The sequence below is a fragment of the Panthera pardus genome, unplaced genomic scaffold (genome assembly GCF_024362965.1).
Source record: "Panthera pardus isolate Hobbes unplaced genomic scaffold, ASM2436296v1 HiC_scaffold_13, whole genome shotgun sequence".
NCBI lineage: Eukaryota > Metazoa > Chordata > Mammalia > Carnivora > Felidae > Panthera > Panthera pardus.
The window spans coordinates 148,945,426-148,966,674 of NW_026526688.1; the positions used below are offsets into that span (position 1 = coordinate 148,945,426).

The following is a 21,249-nucleotide window of genomic DNA, read 5'->3' on the forward strand; positions in this document are numbered from 1 at the left end:
AATTGAGCATAATCCATCTATAGGTACCACATCTTCTTTGATTTGATGAACAGAATTGAAGAATCTCAAGATAAATATTGAAGAAGTGTTTGTCAAAAAATACATAGAGTTATTTCTCCCTTAGGGTGGAATGGGTTAACTAACACAATATGTTTAGCCAAGAGGAAAATATTTGGATATGGCACACATCTTACAACATGTGGAGGAGAATCTGTCACAACTTGATCCACAGTGGTTGAATTAAATAGAATGACTTTGCTTGTGCTTACTAGCTATTTCAAATGTTTACTACGCCTACTGTGTCTCAAAAGCCTACTCCCTGTTTTTTTCTTATTTTCTTTTTTAAACTTTTGACAACAAAACAAGCAACATTTTATGACACAGAAAGTAGCAATTACCACACAAGCCAGTAGGAATCCGATCACATCCAAAGAGTGGTCCTGGAAACAGGTGAGGTTGTAAGAAGCTGGCCGTAGGTGCTCGGCAACTTTGTGCCGTGTGACAAACACAGTCCAGAAGACTGCTCCATCCAAAGGCTTTAGAAGCTGATCATGATGAATGGTTGATAACCACATAGCATTCTCTTTGTAGCTGGAGGAAAATCAAATAATTTATAGAACAAACTGGAGAAGTATGTTGATTTTCACGTGGAGGATAAAAATGAGTGCCACATAACCCTGGAAGAAAAATCTATCATTTTTCTTAGAGATGATTATAGAGATCTTAATGGGCTAGAATTTGCTAATGTCTAGGATTTCAAGCTGTGAAGAAAAAGAGAAGTTGGGCAAGGACAAGTATTTCTAGTTTAGAAAGGCAAGAAAAAAAAATGAAATACATGATTTCTGTGTGCAAATTTTGAATTATCCAGTAAGGAATTGTTAATAGATCTGTTGAGAAAGTTTCAAAATATTATTATAATCCAGAGATAGGATATAAGTCCATGATGAGGTTAATGGACATGTCCGGGCAGAGCTGATCAGGAGCTGGTATTGACATGATAGCAGTGAAATTAGTGATTAGAAGTGTGGAAGTGGATTGTATTGGCTTGAATCCTGACTCTGGCACTTGTGTGCTTTTTTTAGTGTTTCTGTTCCTCGGGTTTTCATTTTTGAATGGATAGGAATAGTACTTTTCTTATCTGATTATTTTGAGGAATGATGTATTGATTCTTGGGTTTGACCCTATCATTTGGTGACCCAGTTTGTGTTTGCTGTTGTGGTTTTTCTTGTTGGTATTGTCATTTTAGAATCTGGAGAGTGCTCAGCATTCCACTTTCAGGCATTGCCAGTTTCATTGGTTTCTACTGTTGAAATGATTATGAACTAACAGACAAGGAAGAAAGCTAAATAAAGAGGGCTTACAAACTTTAAATCACAAAGTGCTATAACATGGGACTGTAGCAGTACAGTGGAGGTAATATCTGTCTCTGTCCTGTAAAAACCAGTGAGAATGCTGGGTTTTTGAGAGGAGAGAAGTAATCCTGAAACACATTTGTAATACAATAGGCAAAGACTATAGTGAAGAAGTTACTTACTCCCTACAAAGAATTTACTAGTACAATGTGTACCATATCACAAACATTCAGTATACATCAGCTAGTTTTCTTTTTTGGGCACAGCTTTACCTTATTAAAAATTTTAAAATGTAGAAAGACATCTATATTAGAAAGATGTGATTTGACATAAAACCACCAAATGGAAGATACAATCCTTAAAAAAAATGTGCTTCTCGTGGTGCTTATTTAAGATGAATAATAGTTGGACTAAATTAAAACTAGACAACATTGTTTTTAAAATGCAAATGTCCATTTAAAATGCAAATGATACTATAACCAATATATATTCAAGCAAAATTTTATTTCTAAAGTCATTATGAAACCAAAAAGAGAAAATGTATACATAATTATGATATTAATAATAATAGGAATAGTAACATCCTGAACTAATTTGGAAACCAAATATTTCTGATACAGAAAATTTGACTTTTAAAAGGAATATTCCAATATATCTCTTCTAAGTCAATTGCTTTTTGATTTTATGGTTCTTCTACCAAATAAGACAAAAACAAGTATAAACAAAATTAATAGAATTTAACTAAATTTATAAGTAGTGTTCACATAATTTTTAATCGAGTAAATTTGAAAGCCCTAGTTATTTATCATTTATCTGTGGTGGGAGCAAAATATTACCATAGAAAATTTTGGAAGTATTTAATGGGAATTTGCGACTGATCAGGTCATACTGGTTTACAGAAAGTAAACTATTTTAGACGAGTTTTAAAACAATTTAGTTCTCATGCTGAAAGAAAATCATAATTGTGCAGATTAGTACTATAACAGTACTAATCTTTTTTTTTTTTTCTGTTTACTTTTTTTGATTTTTTTTTGCATTTCCCATCTAGCTTGGGTAATGAAACTAGACTGGTCAGTTTTATTCCAGTTTCTGTAAAACTCAGTTTTCCTTCCTGGTTTTCTGAGACTTGTGTGTTGGTTCAGAGCCCTGTGGGGAGTGTTGGAAAGCAGGCGTACTCTGTACCTCCTGTTTTTCTGAACCTCGCAGATGATGCCAGTTTTGATATTTTCCTCCTTTTCCTTCTCCAGACGTCCAAACGGATTCTTTGGACAGAGGTGTTTGGAGAAACTGCTTTTGCGATTATACATGTCAGAGCCTAGACAAAGTATGTTTGAAGATACAGACACTAGTCTCTGCTCCTTAGAAAGCTTCTGGGTATAGTCTCCCCAGTGTAGGGCATAGGGCCAGGTGTGTTGGTTGTTTTGATATTTGGCTGTTTTATTTCTCCTTGTTTTTTTGTATTATGGTTTGTTCTCTTGTTTTGCTTTGTTTTTCTTTTTTTTTAAATGTTTTATTTATTTTTGACAGAGAGAGAGAGAGAGACAGAGACAGAGCATGAGTGGAGGAGGGGCAGAGAGAGAGGGACACAGAATCTGAAACAGGCTCCGGGCTCTGAGCTGTCAGCACAGAGCCCAACACGGTACTCGAACTCATGGACTGCGAGATCATGACCTGAACTGAAGTAGGACGCCCAACCAACAGCCACCCAGGCACCCTGCTTTGTTTTTCATTTTTGCCCTAATCCTTGGGTTTAAAGTTCAGGGCTGCAGGTAAGGGGCAGAGTGGCAAGGCCAGTACAAGTGGTACCCGTGCGAAGGAACCCAGCTGGCATCACTATAACAACATTCATGGTTCCCGACTTCAACTTTGTTCTCAGTGCTTCCTCTTAATCTTTCTGTTAACCATTTCAGTGATTCTTTTTATTGATATTTCAAAATTTATCCACTATTCTTTGTTTTAAAATTTTTAAACATTTATTTTTGAGAGAGAGAGACAGACAGAGTGTGAGTGGGGTGGGGGGTGCAGAGAGAGAGGGAGACACAGAAACCAAAGCAGGATCCAGGCTCTGAGCTGTCAGTACAGAGCCTGACTCAGGGCTCAAACCCACGAACCATGAGATCATGACCTGAGCTGAAGTCAAATGCTTAACTGACTGAGCCACCCAGGCACCCTAAAATTTCTCCACTGTTTTTAAAACTGTTACAAACTTTTCCCCTAAAACCATTGAAGAAAATTTACTGTGCCACTCAAAATGGGCTATTCATGGCTATCTTCAAAACATTGAGCAGATCTTACTCATAATTGTGTTCATGTCAGGACTCATTTTTGCTCACCTGACCTTCATATTAGCATCTCTCTAGAAATAGTATCTAGTAAAAAAAAAATTGTACTCGTGAAGAATCATTAATGACTCACTTCAATGCATTGAGCAAATCTGTACTTGACATTGTGTTCAAGTTCAGTCTAACAGCTGCTTTTCTGGCCTTTATGTGAGTGATGTTACCGGGTTGATCCACAAGCAAAGGAATGCCCACCATTGGATCCCCGTGATAGATCATCAGTTCCACCATGAGTTATACAAGCTTCAGTTTTTGGATGACCTAGAATTGAGTGAATTTTACTAAAATTATTTTATAAGTCTTTAAAATGAGAAATGAGCATTATAATGCACTGAATCTAGAGGCAGTATTTTTTAGATAACAGAATATTATATATGTGAAATTGCATTTAAATTGCTTTCAGAGCTCAGAGCAAGAAGCATGTAAGTCTGCTGGAGAGGTAAATGAAGACTACATGAAAGAAGTGGTGTGTCATTTGAACTTCAAAAATGAACACAAGATTGGCAGGTGAACAAATTGGAAGAACATTTTGGATAAAAAGAAACATGTGCAAAAAAGCAGGGGGCATGTTGGAAACATTCTCTTAAAGTAGTGAAGTCATTGAGTCTGATATAAAGGACTTCAGGGCAGCAGAAAGGGTGATGGTGGTGGCACTGGAAACAGAATTAGGAAAATCCACATTTATTCATGAAACGTATTATTAATTAATGAAAAACATTGTATACTTTTTCCTATAGAAAATGGAGTACAATAAAAGTGCTGTTATTTTTCAATAGCATTTGAAATACCCCTGCAACTAGGAGAAAGATAGATAGGTGTATGGAGAGAATTAAAAGACAGCAACAATTTTGGAAGTTATTGAAAAATTCACCTGTGAAAAGTAATTACACCTGAAATAAAGGTATTTTGATTTGGGCCATAAGGAATGTAATGAAATGCCAACTCTTACATTTTTTCCTTAATTTTCCTAGGACTGGAAATAATAAAAATAACTTGTTTTATTTTTTAATATTTCAATAATAAATGCTCACTAAATTTGTTTTTTGTTGAGCTATTATCGCATTGCTCAGCTGTTATGTTTTCAGTTTTTGTTCTCCTGAGTCATACCAGGAAGGTCATTCTGGGGGATCCACATATACAGCCGAGAATTGATTGGGTCCTAAGGTTTCTGGCTTCTTGCCATCAAATCACCATAAAACCTGTTAAGATAAAGAAAATACTTTTCTGTAGTTGAACTTCAAAGTTACAGCGTATTAGGATTCTAGGGTGATTCAAAGACATCCAGTTAAATCCCTTCCATATGATGGATGAAGAAATGAGGACAGGAGGTGTTAGGTAACGAGAACCAGTAAGACACTGTTATAATAGAAATGCTCATATAACATGTACATATTTTTTATGTTAAGTCAACTATGGAGTAAAGTCACATATTATGGTGTAGGCAAATCATAGTGGCATAATCAATGACAAATTCAGATATTTAAGAAATTGTAAGACTGTCATGATTCTAGAGCAGAAAACAGTGGCAAATTAATCTACACATTTATGTTACTATATATACTAGCTCTCATTTTCTAAACTTAATATTAGCCTGTATTTGTTTTTGGCTCTTGTAGAAGGGAATTTACTTATATCCACTTGTTTCTCAAGTTATTACATGGAGTTTTGTATCTTTTGATATACAAAAAGGCTAATATATGCAATCAACTACTTATGAGAAGTATTTGTATTTCCTTATAATTCATAATTAATTCGGCTTAGGAAATAAATATAACTTCTTTTAGATTATAGATTGTTAAAACACTACCCCCAAGAAAAATGTCAATTGATAAGTTTTGACATGAATCCAGAGTATTAACACTACTGCTGGTTTGGAAATTCTTTCGATGTTGATAATGTATAAATAGCAGTGTGGCTGTTGAAAAAGTTCCAAAATTGTAATGCTAAAATTTATTCAGCTGACTTCCAGTACTTAAAAAATGAAGCACAAAGCATTGACGGCATTGTTTAACATGGTTTATGTATATACCAGTACCAAAATACGGTGCCAGTTTTGGAATTTCCAAGCAATCCCCATGACTTGGATTATAATTTACTAGGGTTTAACTTCTGTTTGTTAAACAGAATGTAAAGTAACTTTAGATTTTCAGCAAAAAATGAGCATAGGTGATTAAGTGAAGATTCTATCAGATGGGAAACTAAAAAGTAGTTCACAAATACCCAAAGACCCCAGGTATTTTTTTATATGTTAGTAGAAACTATTATATCTTAAGGTGAAGGATGCATCTGAGCCCTTTACATGCAGTCTTCCCTCTGCTTGACTCCTTTTATTCCTTCTTTCTCCATCAGGAGCAGTAGTTAAAAGCAGAGTCCATTTGAGGCCAGATTTTATAATGCACAGGGTTCACTTAAGGACAGGACCCATCTCAACTATCTTTTATTTTCTTGTTTCAGATTTTAGTAGGGCCCAGTCAACCAGGACAGACTGATTTTTCTTTCTCTAAATCATCGTGGCTGGCTTAGATACCTGGACACGGCTTGGTGAGCTCTGGCCATCCTGAAAAGCACACTGAATAGGCCTATTCAAAATTTAGAGGAAAGAAAAGAAGGATTATATGGCATGTGTAAAAACTGCATGATGCATTCAGATTTTTATCAATATTGCTTAACATTATTGTGCTAGTACAGCTACTGTGAAAGTTTAACTTTTTTTCTGATAACATCTACAGCGTGCACAGTGTCCTCAGGAATCCTTCAGTGAAAAGGAGCAAATGATAAGGTCGAATTTAGTGATTTTGTACCTGCCCACAATACCATTATAATACCAAAATTTAATCGTGTATCTCATATATAAATATACACACACACACACACACACACACACAAACACACACATATATATAATTTATATATGGTATATAGATATATATTACAGTGTCAATGTCAAAGTTACTGTCAGACACCCTCGGTACTACTTTAGCCCCTGCTGTGTTTTATTTTGGTTTTTAAATGGATATCTGAGGTAAATTTGTAGGCATAATAGTTACCTGTCTTGCAGGAAATGTTTATAATCAAAACTTTTACAGAGCTTGACTTATTAAGTAGCTGTTTGTTATAAGATACTTTACCTTCTGTGGAATCTGGCAAGGGCTGATGCAATCACGTCGGCTCTTTTTTCTGTCATGTTACTGACCATTGACCCCAGAGTAAAAACCACAATACCATTTTTTTCCAGAGCTCTGGGAAAACTTTCCCATTTCCTGTGAAAAAAGAATTTGCTCCATCACAAAAAAAGGAACAGCAAAGCCAACACTATTTAAAGGATACCTGTAGAAACAAACACGTAAAATATAATCAGGAATTAAGGGAGCAGCTGTTTTTTTTTTTTAATTGTAAAATGCATATAAATTTTACCATCTTAATTATACCTAAGTGTACAGTTCAGTAGTGTATTCGTTGTGCAACCAATCTTCAGAACTTTTTTGTCTTGTAAAGCTGGAAGTCTATACCTATTAAAACTCTCTATCTCCCTCTTCCCTAGCCCTTGGCAATCATCATTCTACTTTCTGTTTCTATGAATTTGACAAGTCTAGATACTTCATGTAAGTTGAATTGCACAGTATTTGTCTTTTTGTGACTGGCTCCTTTCGCTTACTGTCAACTTAGTCCGTGTTGTGACATGTGTCAGAATTTCCTTCCTTTTAAAGGCCAAGTAATATTCCATTTTTTGTTTATACCATGTTTAGTTTATTACTTTATCTCTTGATGGCCACTTGGGTTGCTTTTGCTTCTTGGCACTTGTTAATAGTGTTGCTGTGAACATGGCTGTACAAATCTGTCATCTGGATCCCGATTTCAGTTCTTTTGGATATATACCCAGAAATGAAATGGCTGGACCATTTGATAATTCTATTTTAATCTTTTGAGGAAACTCCTTGTTGTTTTCAGTAATAGCTGTTTTTTAACAGATCTAATCCCTCATATCCTGGGAAAGAGATGTGTCCATGAGGTCAATTTCCTCTATTATATATATTTGTGCAAATGAGTGTATGTGTGTGTAAGCAAGAAATTAAATAGAGCCAGTACACAATAGTGTGGAGGAGATACTCTTAGAGAGTATTATATTCAGACTCTTTATAAATAATGCTATCAGTTACTACTGTGGGGGCCCCTGAGTGACTCAGTCAGTTAAACGTCTGACTTTGACTCAGATCATGATCTCATAGTTCGTGAGTTCAAGCCGCGTGTAGGGCTCTGTGCTGACAGCTCAGAGCCTGGAGCCTGCCTCATATTCTGTGTCTCCTTCTTTCTATTCCTCTCCCACATTTATGCTCTCTCTCTCTCTCTCTCAAAAATAAATAAATATTTTTTTAAAAAACCTTTTTTTTTTTTAAATTTCTACTGTGGATTTTTGGAAGAGAGCCACACAGCATTTTTTTTTTCTTTCTTTCTTTTTTTTTTTTAATATATGAAGTTTATTGTCAAATTGGTTTCCATACAACACCCAGTGCTCATCCCAAAAGGTGCCCTCCTCAATACCCATCACCCACCCTCCCCTCCCTCCCACCCTCCATCAACCCTCAGTTTGTTCTCAGTTTTTTTTTTCCCAAAGTTTATTTTATTTATTTATTTTTTTTTTAATTTTTTATTTTTTAATATATGAAATTTACTGTCAAATTGGTTTCCATACAACACCCAGTGCTCATCCCAAAAGGTGCCCTCCTCAATACCCATCACCCACCCTCCCCTCCCTCCCACCCCCCATCAACCCTCAGTTTGTTCTCAGTTTTTAAGAGTCTCTTATGCTTTGGCTCTCTCCCACTCTAACCTCTTTTTTTTTTTTTTCCTTCCCCTCCCCCAAGGGTTTCTGTTAAGTTTCTCAGGATCCACATAAGAGTGAAACCATATGGTATCTGTCTTTCTCAGAGAGCCACACAGCATTTATCGTTTATTGTTATACTTCTACTAAATCATTTGTGTTTATTCCAGGCAGGTTTTCTGGAGAATTATTTTACTCATTAGAATTTCATTTACCTGACTATGAGCACTAGGAAAATGTTACTTACGATTAAGATGAGTTTATATCTAACATTATCTCTGCCTTATAATTCTTTATACCTTACCTTCAAATTTTTCGAAATTTCCCAAACTCTCTCCTTAAATTACTGATTGCTGACATTGAGGAGTACGGTATTATAGTTTGAACTTTTGTGAAAGCATCCTACGAATCCTCTTTATAACCCGGAAATATACTTCTGTAGTTACATATTTGAGTAACAATATTGCTGGGTTTGTCTACATATGATACCATATGCCCTGAAATTATATTGTAAAATTGATGTCTCATCAGAATGTGCTCTGTGTAGCTGGAAGTGAATGGAGGGGTCCTGGTCATCACCACAGTGAGTGTCTCAGAGAGCACTTGCACTACGGTGGGAGAAGTATGCAGGGCTTTGTCCAGCAGACATGTGGTCATCCTCCTTAGTAGTTCAGTTCAAACTATATAAGGCTCCTGGTGAGGACATATTTGCCTGCAAATGTTCCAGAATCACCATGTCTTGTCCCTGATCCATGGCGATTAAAAACAAATATTACTTTCTACGCTAGACTAACTCCACATTGCTCAGTGTACCCTCCTACCAAAAAAAGAAAAAAGAAAAAAAAATTGTAGAGGAACAAAAGTTTCCTGGATACCTGGTCGAAACCATATACTCATCTTTGTCTCTTTTTTTTTTTTTTTTTTTTTTTTGCTTCTTTTCTTTAAATTGGTTATTAGTTCTTTTCTCTCTGGAACATAATGATCTAACTTTCCAACATAAAAACTCTACTTTCTCACCCTAATCATTGTCAAAAAACTTCTTTTCAAAATTTTTTTACAGAAAAAGGAAACTGTTTTCAAGCTTTGGTGATCCTGCGGACTATTTTTGTAGAGCATTCTTCAAAGTATAATTCCACCCAGATGACATTATTTTTAATATGAGGATCACTGAACTTTCCTGTAATTCACCTAGTGCATCCTTGTAACATGTGTGATTTCAGTGATGTGTACCAACAGTTAAGGTTACCTGTGTTCAGTGTTTTGTTTCATTGGCCTAAAGCTTCTTCATTTGTACTGTGGAAGATGGTTCCTTATGGTATTACAGTAATATATCCTCTGTGGATTAATGACTGATGTACACTGGTTGTTCTCATTCCCTGACATGCTTATGAAAATAATTTAAGCTTATTGCAAGAAAATTTGCAAAAGTATAAAAAATTACAAAGAAGGAAATAAGAGTTACTCATGCTTTATATCAGGATATGCCTGGCTTAATATTTTGTATGCTTTCTTTTTTTAAATTGAAATATGATATATAACATTGTGTAATTTAAGGTACACAACAGGTTGACTTGATACATTTGTATATTGTGATATGATTGCCATTGTAATTATAGCACCTCTATTGTGTCACATAATGATTTCCTTTCTGTGGTTGGAATAATTAAGATCTAGTCTCTTAGCAAATTTGGGGACTATAATACATTATTTTTGTATTCACTATACTCTGCGTTAGCTTTCTAAGACGTACTTACTGCTAGTTGCAAGTCCGTACCCTTAAACAATATCTCTGCTATTTCTCCACTTTTTTTGGTGGTTAGCCCCTGATAACCACACTAACCGCTCTCTGTTTTTTATGAGTTTGGCTTATTTAGATTCCACATATGAGAGATATTGCATATTTTTTCTCTGTCCTTTTGAAAAGATAAACAAAATTGGCAAAGCTTTAGATAGACTAAGGAAAAAGACTCAAAATTAGAAGACGTTATAGTTGATAATTCAGAAATGCATCACATCAGGATCACAAAAAACTACTATGAACAATTATATGCCAACAAATTAGATTACCTAGAAGAAAGGGATAAATTCCTAGAAACACAGAACCTATCAAGACTGAATTATGAAGAAATAGAAATCTGAACAGACCAATAATGCGTAAAGAGATCGAATCAGTAATCAAAAACCTTCCAACACAGAAATTCCCAGGAACAGACAGCTTCACTGGTGAAGTCTAACAAACATGTAAAGAAATATTAATGCCAATCCTTTTCAAATTCTTCCAAAAACTTGAAGAGGAGGAAGCACTTTCAAAATCATTCTCCAAGGCCAGCATTACCCTGATACTAAAGCCAAATAAGGACACCTCAAGAAAGAAAACTACAAATCAATATCCTTGATGAATATAGATGTAAAAATTCTCAACAAAATATTAGCAAACTGAATTCAAGACCATATTAAAAGGATTATACACCATGACCAAGTGGGATTTATTCCTGAGATGCAAGGATAGTTCAATATATGGAAACTAGTAACTCTAATACATCACATTAATAAAATAAAAAATAAAATAATCCAATCCTAATAGATACAAATACAGGTTTGATATAATACAACATCCTTATGGTATCTGTCTTTCTCTGTATGGCTTATTTCACTTAGCATCACACTCTCCATTATGTGGATCCTGAGAAACTTAACAGAAACCCATGGGGAGGGGAAGGAAAAAAAAAAAGAGGTTAGAGTGGGAGAGAGCCAAAGCATAAGAGACTGTTAAAAACTGAGAACAAACTGAAGGTTGATGGGGGGTGGGAGGGAGGGGAGGGTGGGGGATGGGTATTGAGGAGGGCACATTTTGGGATGAGCACTGGGTGTTGTATGGAAACCAATTTGACAATAAATTTCATATATTAAAAAATAAATAAATAAATTTAATTGTGAACTCCTCAAAAAAAAAAATAATAATACAACATCCTTTCATGATAAAAAAAAAAACCCTCAACATATTGGTCATAGAAGGAATACAACTCAACATAATAAAGGTTATATCTGGCAAATCCATAACTAACACTATACTAAATGGTGAAAAATTGAAAGCTTATCCTGTAAGATCAGGAAGAAGATAAGTATACTACTCTTGCCAGCCCTATTCAATATAGTACTAGAAGTCCTAGATAGAACAACTAGGCAAAATAAGAAGTAAAAGACATCTGATTGGAAAAGAATAAGTAAGTTGTGTTTTTTTGCAGATTATATAATTTTGTATATAGAAAATTCCAAAGACTCACCCAAAGAAACTGTTGTAACTAATCAACCAATTTAGTAAAGTTGCAGAATATAAAATTGACATACAGAAATCAATTGCATTTTTATACACCAGTAGTGAAACATCTAAAAAATAAAACTGTCCTATTAATAAAAGCATCAAAAACAATAAAGTATCTGGGTATAAATTTAACCAAAGAAATGAAAGGTCTATACAACAAAAACTATAAGACATTGTGGAAAAAAAAAAAAAAATAGAAGACTCAAATGATAAGACCTCCCATGTTCATGGATGTAAAGAATTAATATTGCTAAAATGTCCATAATACCCAAAACCATCTATAGATCCAATACAATCCCTATCAAAGTGTCAATGACTTTCTTCACAGAAATAGAATAAACAAGCATAAAACTGTTATGGAACCACAAAAGACTACAATTAGGCAAAGCATCCCTCAGGAAGAAGGACAAAGCCGAAGTCATAACACTCCCTGATTACAAACTATGTTGCAAAACTATAGTAATTAAAACACTATGGGACCAGCATAAAAATAGACATATAGGCGTGTAGAACAAAATACCGAGTCCAGAATTAAACCCTATATAAATGGTCAACTAATATTCAAAAAGGGAACCAAGAATAACCAATGGGGAAAGGATAATCTTGTCAATGAATGGTGTTAGGAAAACTGTGTCAGAAAAATGAAATTGGACCTGTATCTTATACCAGTCACGAAGATTGACTTGAATAAATCAGAGACTTAAACATAAGATCTGATACTATAACACTACTAAAAGATAAGATAGTGAAGAAGCTCCTTGACATTGGTCTTGGCCGTGATTTTTTTGGACATGAGACCAAAACCACAAACAACAAAAACAAAACCAACAAGTGGGACTACATCAAACTTAGTAGCTTTCAAACAGCAAAATGAAAAGGCAACCTATAGAATGGGAGAATATTTGCAAGCCATATATTGGATTAGTGGTTATTATCCAAAATATATAAGGAACTCCTACAACTCAATTACAAAAAAACAAACAATATGATTAAAAAATGGGCAGAGGAACTAAATAGACATATTTCCAAAGAAGATATCCAAGTAACCAAGAGGTACACAAAATGATGCTCAGTATCACTTATCATCAAAGAAATGCAAATCAAAACCACAATGAGATATAACCTCATATCTGTTAGAATGGCTATTATCAGGAAGTGATAAGTGTTTGTGAGGATGAGGAGAAAGGGGAACCTTTGTACACTGTACATGGGAATGTAAATTGGTTCAGCCACTATGAAAAACAATATGGAGATTCCTCAAAAACAAAATAGATCTGCCAGGGCTCCTGGATGGCTCAACTTTGGCTCAGGTCATGATACCACAGTTTGTGAGTTTGAGCCCCTGCTGTTAGTGCAGAGCCCATTTTGGATTTTCCGTCCCCTTCTCCCTGCCCCTTCTCCACTCACACTCCCTCTCTCTCAAAAATAAAACACTAAACAAAAAATATATCTACCATATAATCCAACAATTCCATTTCTGGGTGTATACCCAAAAGAAATAACAGGATATTGACAAGATATATGCACTCCCATATGTATAGAAACATTATTCACAACAATCGAGGGACAGCCTAAGTGGCCATCAACAAATGAATGGTAAAGAAGATGTGATATATATATATATATATATATATATATATATATATATATACACACACACACACACACACACACACACACACAATGGAATATTATTTACCTATGAAAACAAAGGAAATCCTGCTATTTGGGACCAAATGGATGGAGCTTGAGGACATTATGCTAAAATTTGTATGTTTTTATTCTAATCTTTATTCATATAATTAAATCTATATTATGACATGTTTTGAAAATTTTAATCCTAATTTATACTTTTTTTCATTCTATAAGGAAATTGTGCTCTTATATTTACCATTTTGTCCCTTTCTTTTCAACTAAACCTCATATTACAGCTAATTTAGTGTAATTAAGCATTATTTGATTAAACCGATTATAATGGTGTAATATGCACAAATATAAGTTATTTACTCATTGTTTAATTTTGGATATTTACGATACTTCCATTATTTACAGTGTTTACTCTTATGAATAATTGCCCAAAATAGATTTTGCACCTCTGGATTATTTTTCTTTGTATAGTTTTATGAGTATATTATGAAGCCAAAGGCTATAAACATTTTTAAGACTCTTGATGCATCTTGCCAAATGTCTTAATTCTTAAAAAGTGTACAAAAATTTTCTGAGAAGGTAATAATTAATGGAAAAGTAAGTAGTGTGTAGAAACCATTTCTTTGTGTAACAATGTCTTCACAGTCACTGACATGGATTCAAATCTTGGTTTTGCAACTTAATAACAACAGCTACTATTAGCAATCATTATTATCTGCCACACATCCTTCTTGTCCTTCTCTTCCTCCTTTTTTTTCTCCTTCCTACTGACAATTATTTTCTCAAAACTGAAAGAGGAAATCTTTTAAGAATAAGGTTAGCTAAGGTAGAACTTTCACTAATTTTACCACTGTCATTGAACTTTGTGAAACTTACCAGAGGTAGCATAAATAATTTGCAATCAAAAGATACATTGTGTTTTACTCTCAAATAAGATACCAGTTTTATGTTGCTACCAGTAAAGAGGTAGACAAAAGGATCTCTTAAGAATTGTAAAGTAGTCCACTAAAGATCATTTGCTTCCTATTTATGTTTTAAAGATTTATCAATTTAAAATGTATTAGATTATTGTTTTCCTTCATAAGGAATATCATCCTATAAACTGAATAGAATTGTTTGTAATTTTAAACTGTGGGTAGTTTTAAGATTCAAGTGGTAGAGATTATTTGATCTTTATTATATGGCAGAATTTATGGTTCTTATTATATATGAAGTCTACATTTTCTCTGTGCTCATTCTGTCAGGCAGCTATGATGTTGAGACCTATATTCCCTAGGGGAGCTTTACTGAGGTTTTCTGTAAATTTGGTGTAGGAAGAAAACATCTGTTCTAACAGACTAAGTCACTCTTTTAAAATGCTCTAAGATGGGGGGTGCCTGGGTGGCTCAGTTGGTTAAGTGTCCAACTTCAGCTCAGGTCATGATCTCACACTTTGTGAGTTCGAGCCCCGCGTCGGGCTCTGTGCTGACAGCTCAGAGCCTGAAGCCTGCCTCAGATTCTGTGTCTCCTTCTCTCTCTTTGCCCCTCCACTGCTCATGCTCTGTCTCTCTCTATCTCAAAAAGTAAATAACAACATAAAAAAAAAAACTTTTTTAAATGCTCTAAGATGTAAAATCATGGGATTTCATATGAGGAATGTTTTTTATTATTAATAATTTATTTATTTTTCAATTTATATCCAAGTTAGCATATGGTGCAACAGTGATTTCAGGAGTAGATTCCTTAATGCCCCTTTACCAATTTAGCCCAACCCCCCCTCCCACAAACCCTCCAGCAACCCTCTGTTTATTCTCTATATTTAAGACTCTCTTATGTTTTGTCCCCTTCCCTGTTTTTATATTATTTTCACTTCCCTTATGTTCATCTGTTTTTTGTCTTAAAGTCCTCATATGAGTGAAATCATATGATATTTGTCCTTCTCCGACTAATTTCGTTTAGCATAATACCCTCTAGTTCCACTCACGTAGTTGAGGAGTGATTTAAATACTGGAGCAGATGCAAATAAATGTTGGATTTAGCTCCAACACTGTTAGGGAACACATTTATATCATCGAGGAATGGTTTTCCTTTTAGTTAGAGAACTGGCAAAGAGCCTTAACCCTTACCAAAAAAGGTGAGCATTTTAACATGCTTGTCTCATTGCCAATCCTTACACATATACTTTTAAACAACTCCATAGGATACCTGCTCTCTAGGACTTTTCTAGAGAGTATAATCTTGATGTGTTAGAAAACCAGTTCCTATTAAATGAGGAATTAGATCTGGGTGGTTGGCACCATTGGGTTGATTATTAATAGTATGTGATAGTACCAAAATAACAATAATACCGAGTTAACATTTCTTCTGGATTACTGAGTACGTGCCAAAGATATTTGGGATGTTTTATGTGTACTATTTTTTCCTCCACAGCAGCAATACGAGCAATGATGATTATTACTATCATCTCTCTATGAACAGTGTAGTGTAGTTTTCCATAATTGCTGCCTATATTTTGCAACAGCCTGCTGAGTGGTCCCCCTTTTCACTCTTGCTCTTTTGCAGGCTAACTCAGTGACTACATCCCGAGGGATTTTTTAAAGAAGGAAATGTGATCATATTACTCCCTTTCTTAAACCTTTTCGTTTTCTCCTTAATGCCCTTACTAGAGGTTTGAACCTCCTTATGATTGTCTGTCTCCAGCTTCTCCCTCCAGCATCATCTGTCCTTCACTTGGCATCTTCCTGCTAGGCTAAATTTGGAGCTCTTGAGAACTGTCATCCTTCTTTTACATGCTTTGCTTTTGTGTCTTCCTTACTCTCTGCTCCCATCACTTCTACATATCCTTCTGTATATCCTTCTGCATATCCCGTGGATTGCACCTTGATTATCAATGACTGAGATATGCTCTCTGTGATTCCCACTGAATGTTCCTTACCGCTGTGATCCTTCATTATTATAACATGTTTCATTCTGTTTTTATTATGTGCTTGTATTCTGTCTTTCCAGATAGAGTGTCAGGTCGGTGATCATGAAACTACAGTTTCCCTGCATGTTGGCACTTACCTTTAGAATATGCTAACTACTTTGGAAGTATTCTTTTAGTGAATATCTGCTACTTACTTATGTATTGAATAATTTAGGCCTTGATTTAACTGACACTATTCTCAAAGTCTCCCAGGAATTCCACTTTATTTTGTAATGTTAACGAAATTCAGGTACTTGTGTTGTATAGAAATACGTGAGTTTCTAATTGGCAGGTCACTTTAGCTTCCCATATCTCTCTCACTATAAATAAACTAAGTAAAGAATAGAATCATTCATATTGAAAATGCAAAGTGACCAAAGCAAAATAAAGAAATATATTACCTTAGGCAGGGGTTCAGCAGGTTTGCAGGTGAGTCCCCCAACAAAATGAAAATGTGGTAAGAGTGGACGAGAAAATTCAAAATCCCAGTAGGTTCAAATGAGCCATATTTGAGCCTTCGCCATTAACTCAGATAATATATTGGTTCTTTGTGGGTGGAAAAACACATACAAAAACATAAAACAACTGTTAGATGAAATGAGAATTTTGTCATGTGACTGTAGTAATTTTCTGAAAGCAATTTGGAATGATGAGCCAAAGATGTTTGACAGTGTTCTTTGATAAAGCAATTGTGTGTGGGTGTTGTGTATATCTATATAGATCTACATATATATTTATATATATATATATATGAAAGGTGATGTGAGAGAAATGTGAGAGGAACATTTTATCTCTAATGTCATTCACATCAGTACATTCACCAACAAAATACTAACAACCAAATTCAAAGGCACATTAAGATCTTTCACCATGCCAAGTGGAAATCATCTCTGGTATGCAGGGATGATTCAACAAATTAACATGATACATCACACTAACAGAATGAAGGATAAAAGTCATATAATTATTTTAATAGGTGCAGGAAAGCAGTTGACAAAATTTAACATCCTTTCATGATAAAAGCTCCCACCAAATTAGGTATACCAGGAACATACTTCAGTATAATAAAGGCCATATCTGGCAAGCTCACCTCTAACATCATACTGCTTGATAAAAATTTGAGAGATGCCTGGGTGGCTCATTTGGTTAAGCGCCTAAGTCTTGGTTTCAGCTCAGGTCATGATCTCAAGGTTCATGAGTTTGAGCCCTGCCCTGGGCTCTGCACTGACAATATGGAACCTGCTCCCAAGCAGAAAAGAAGTAAAATTCTCTCTGAAGGTGGCATGATATATATAGAAAATGCTAAAGACTCCACCAAAAAACTGTTACAACTAATAAATGAATTCAGTAAAATTGCAGGATCAAAAGCAACATACAAAACCCAGTTGAGTTTCTATACACTAACAATGAACTATCTGAAAGAGGAATTAAGAAAGGAATCCCACTTACAGTTGCATCAAAGGGAATAAAATTGTTAGGTGAACATTTAACCGGGAGGTGAAAAATCTGCACATGTGCACATTGTCGTTTTTCATGGGTATATACCGAGAAGTGGAATTGCTGGTTCATATAGTCACTCTCTGTTTAACCTTTGAGGAATTTGCAAATTGTTTTCCAAAGTGGCTGTACCATTTTTAATTCCTAGAAGCAATATATAATGATTTTAATTTCCCCACATTCTTGTCAACACTTGTTATTGTCTTTTTGTTTATAGTTATGGTACTGGGCATGAAGTTGTATCTCATTGTGGTTTTCACTTATATTTCCCTGATGCCTAACGATGTTGAGCATTTTTTTTCATGTGCTTATTGGTCATTTGTATATCTTCCATGTAGAAATTTGTTTTAGATACTTTAGATACTCATTTTTTATTGGTTATTTTCCTATTATTGAGTTGTAGTATTTCTTTATATGTTTTCAGTACAAGCTCATTATCAGACATGATTTGCAAATATATTCTCTAATTCTGTGGGTTGTTTATTTTTCACTTTTTTGATGATATCCTTTGAAACACAATAATTTTAATTTTGATGTTCAACTAATACAAATTTAATTTGGTTGTTTGTGCTTTTGGTGTTTTACCTAAGAAAACATTGTTGAATCTAAGGTTACAAATATTACCCCATATTTTTTACTAAGAGCTTTTAAAATTATTTTTCTAAGTCTTACATTAGATTTTTTATTTATTTTGAGTTAATTTTTGTATATGGTTTGAGGTAGAGTGATCCAACTTCATTCTTTCACATGTGGATAATTAATTTTCCCAGAAGGAATTATTCTGGATTTAAAATCTATTGATCTATACATCTATCGCTATGCCTGTAACACACTCCCTTGAGTACTGTAGATTTATAGTTGGCTCTGAAATCAGGAAGTGATTTAGATAGTCTTTAATGTCCTTCCACAGTATTTTAGAGTTTTCAATGGTGTGAGTTTTGAATTTCCTTTGTTAAATTTATTCCTAAGTATTTTATTCTTTTTGATGGTATTGTAAATGGAATTGTATTCTTAATTTCATTTTGGAGTGGTCATTGCAAAATATATAGAACTCAATTGCTTTCTGTGTATTGATCTTGTATCCTGAAAACTTCCTTAGTTTGTGTTTTGATATAATATTATTTTAGTGTCACCCTTAGATTTTCTCTACATAAGATCATGTCATCGGTCAATAGTTTTACTTCTTCCTTGCAAATTAGGATTTATTTTATTTCATATTCTTGTTTAAAGTCTTAGCTAGTACCTACATACTACATTAAATGAAAGTGAAGAGACTGGCTTTCCTTGTCTTTTTCCTTATCTAAGAATGAAAGCATTAGGTCTTTCACCATTAAGTATGATGTTGGCATGGATTTTTTGTAGATGCCTTTTCTCAGTGTGAGGAAGCTCACTTCTATTCCTTGATATATTGAGTATTCTTGTCATGAAGGTTGTTGGAGTTCATAGAATAACAACAGTGAATTTGTTTGCATTTTTTGAGATAATCATGCAGTTTTGTCTTTTATTCTATTTGTATGTGGTATTATATTAATTGATTTTTCAGATATTAAAGCCACTTTGCATTCCTGGGATTAGTTCCATTTGTGTGTGTGTGTATATATAATTCTTCTTACATGGTTAAAGATTTGGTTCACTAGCATTTTTTTGAGGGTTTTTGGGTATATTCAAAAGGGATATTGGTCTGTAGTTTTCTTGTGATGTCATTGTTTGGTTTTAGTATCATGTTTTATTGAATGTATTTTCTGCTCTTGTATTTTTTGGAGAATTTTAAAAAATAATTGATACTAATTTTTCTTTAAATTCTTGGCAGAATCACTCAATGGATCCATCTGGGCCTGGGCTTTCCTTTGTGGTAGTTTTTTGATCCCTAATTCAATCAATCTTTTTGTTGTTGTTGTCATAGGTCTATTCAGATTTTCTGTTTCTACTTGAGTTCTTTTCATATTCATGTCTATCTAGTGATTTGTCCATTTCACCTATATCTCATTTGCTGGCATACAGTTTCTGTTAATGTTCTCTTATGATCCTTTTTATTTGCCTAAGGTTGCTAGTTGTATCTCCAATCTCATTTCTTATTTTAGAAATTTGTGTCTTTTCTTTTTTGGGGTGTCCATCTAGCTAGAGATTTATTAATTTTGTTGATATATTGAAAGAACCAAATTTTTGGTTCTGTTCTTTTGCTTTACTGTTTGTTATTCTCCGTTTTTGGGTATCTCAGCTCTAATCTTTGTTATTTCCTTTCTTCTACTATATTTGAGTTTTGTTTGCTCTTCTTTTTCTAGTGTCTGTGTTTTAAAAATCTATTTTCTGGTTTTACTAAGAGATATTGGCATATAACACTGTAAGGTATACCACTTAATAATTTGGTGCATGTATATATTGTGTGTATATATATAAGTTTAGTTAATATCCATCACCTCACATAGGTACAAATCTTTTTTCTTGTAATGGGAACTTGTAAGATCTATTCTTTTAAGAACTTTCAAATATACAATACAATATCATTGATTATAGTCAACATGCTGTATATTACATCCCCAGATCTTATTTATATCATAACTAAAAGTTTGTACTTTTGACCACCTTAACCCATTTCCCCCAAACTCCAGCTTTTATCTCTGGCAACCACCAGCCGGTTCACCATTGCTGTGAGTTCAATTTTTTTGATTTCACATACAAGTGAGATTATACAGTATTTGTCTTCTCTGTCTGATTTATTTCATTTAGCATCATGCCCTTGAAGTCCATTCATGTTGTCACAAATGGCATGATTTCTTTCTTTTTTATGACTTAATAATATCCCTAGGTATATATCAATACACCACATTTTCTTTATCCATTCATCACTGATGACACTTAGAATGTTCCTATGTTATGGCTATTGTAAATAATGCCAAAGTAAACATGGGAGTGCAGATACCTTTTTGAGATAGTGATTTCATTTCCTTGGGTGGCTGGGTCATACAATAGTTTTACTTTTAATATTTTAAAGAACCTCCCTAGTGTTTTCTGTGGTGGCTGCACCAATTTACATTCCCACTGAAGTGCACAAGGGTTTCTTTTTCTCCACATCCTTGCCAACACTTGTTACCTCTTGTCTTCTTGATAAGGGCCATTTTAATAAGTGTTAGGTGACATCTCATTATTTTGTTTCTGCATTTCCATGATGATTAGTGATGTTGAGCATCTTTTCATGTACCTGTTGGCTATTTGTGTGTCTCCTTTGGAAAAACGTCTATTCAGTTCATTTACCCATTATTTTAATTGGATTGTTTGTTATTTTGCTATTGAGTTACATGAGTTATTTACATATATTTTGGATGTGAACT

The 21,249-nt window shown here is 34.3% G+C and overlaps 1 pseudogene; it reads right to left on the reverse strand.

The window, feature by feature from the left end:
* Window positions 1–272: 272 nt before the first annotated feature.
* Window positions 273–21,249, reverse strand: part of LOC109275059 (UDP-glucuronosyltransferase 2B17-like) — a 30,618-nt pseudogene continuing 9,641 nt past the window's right edge.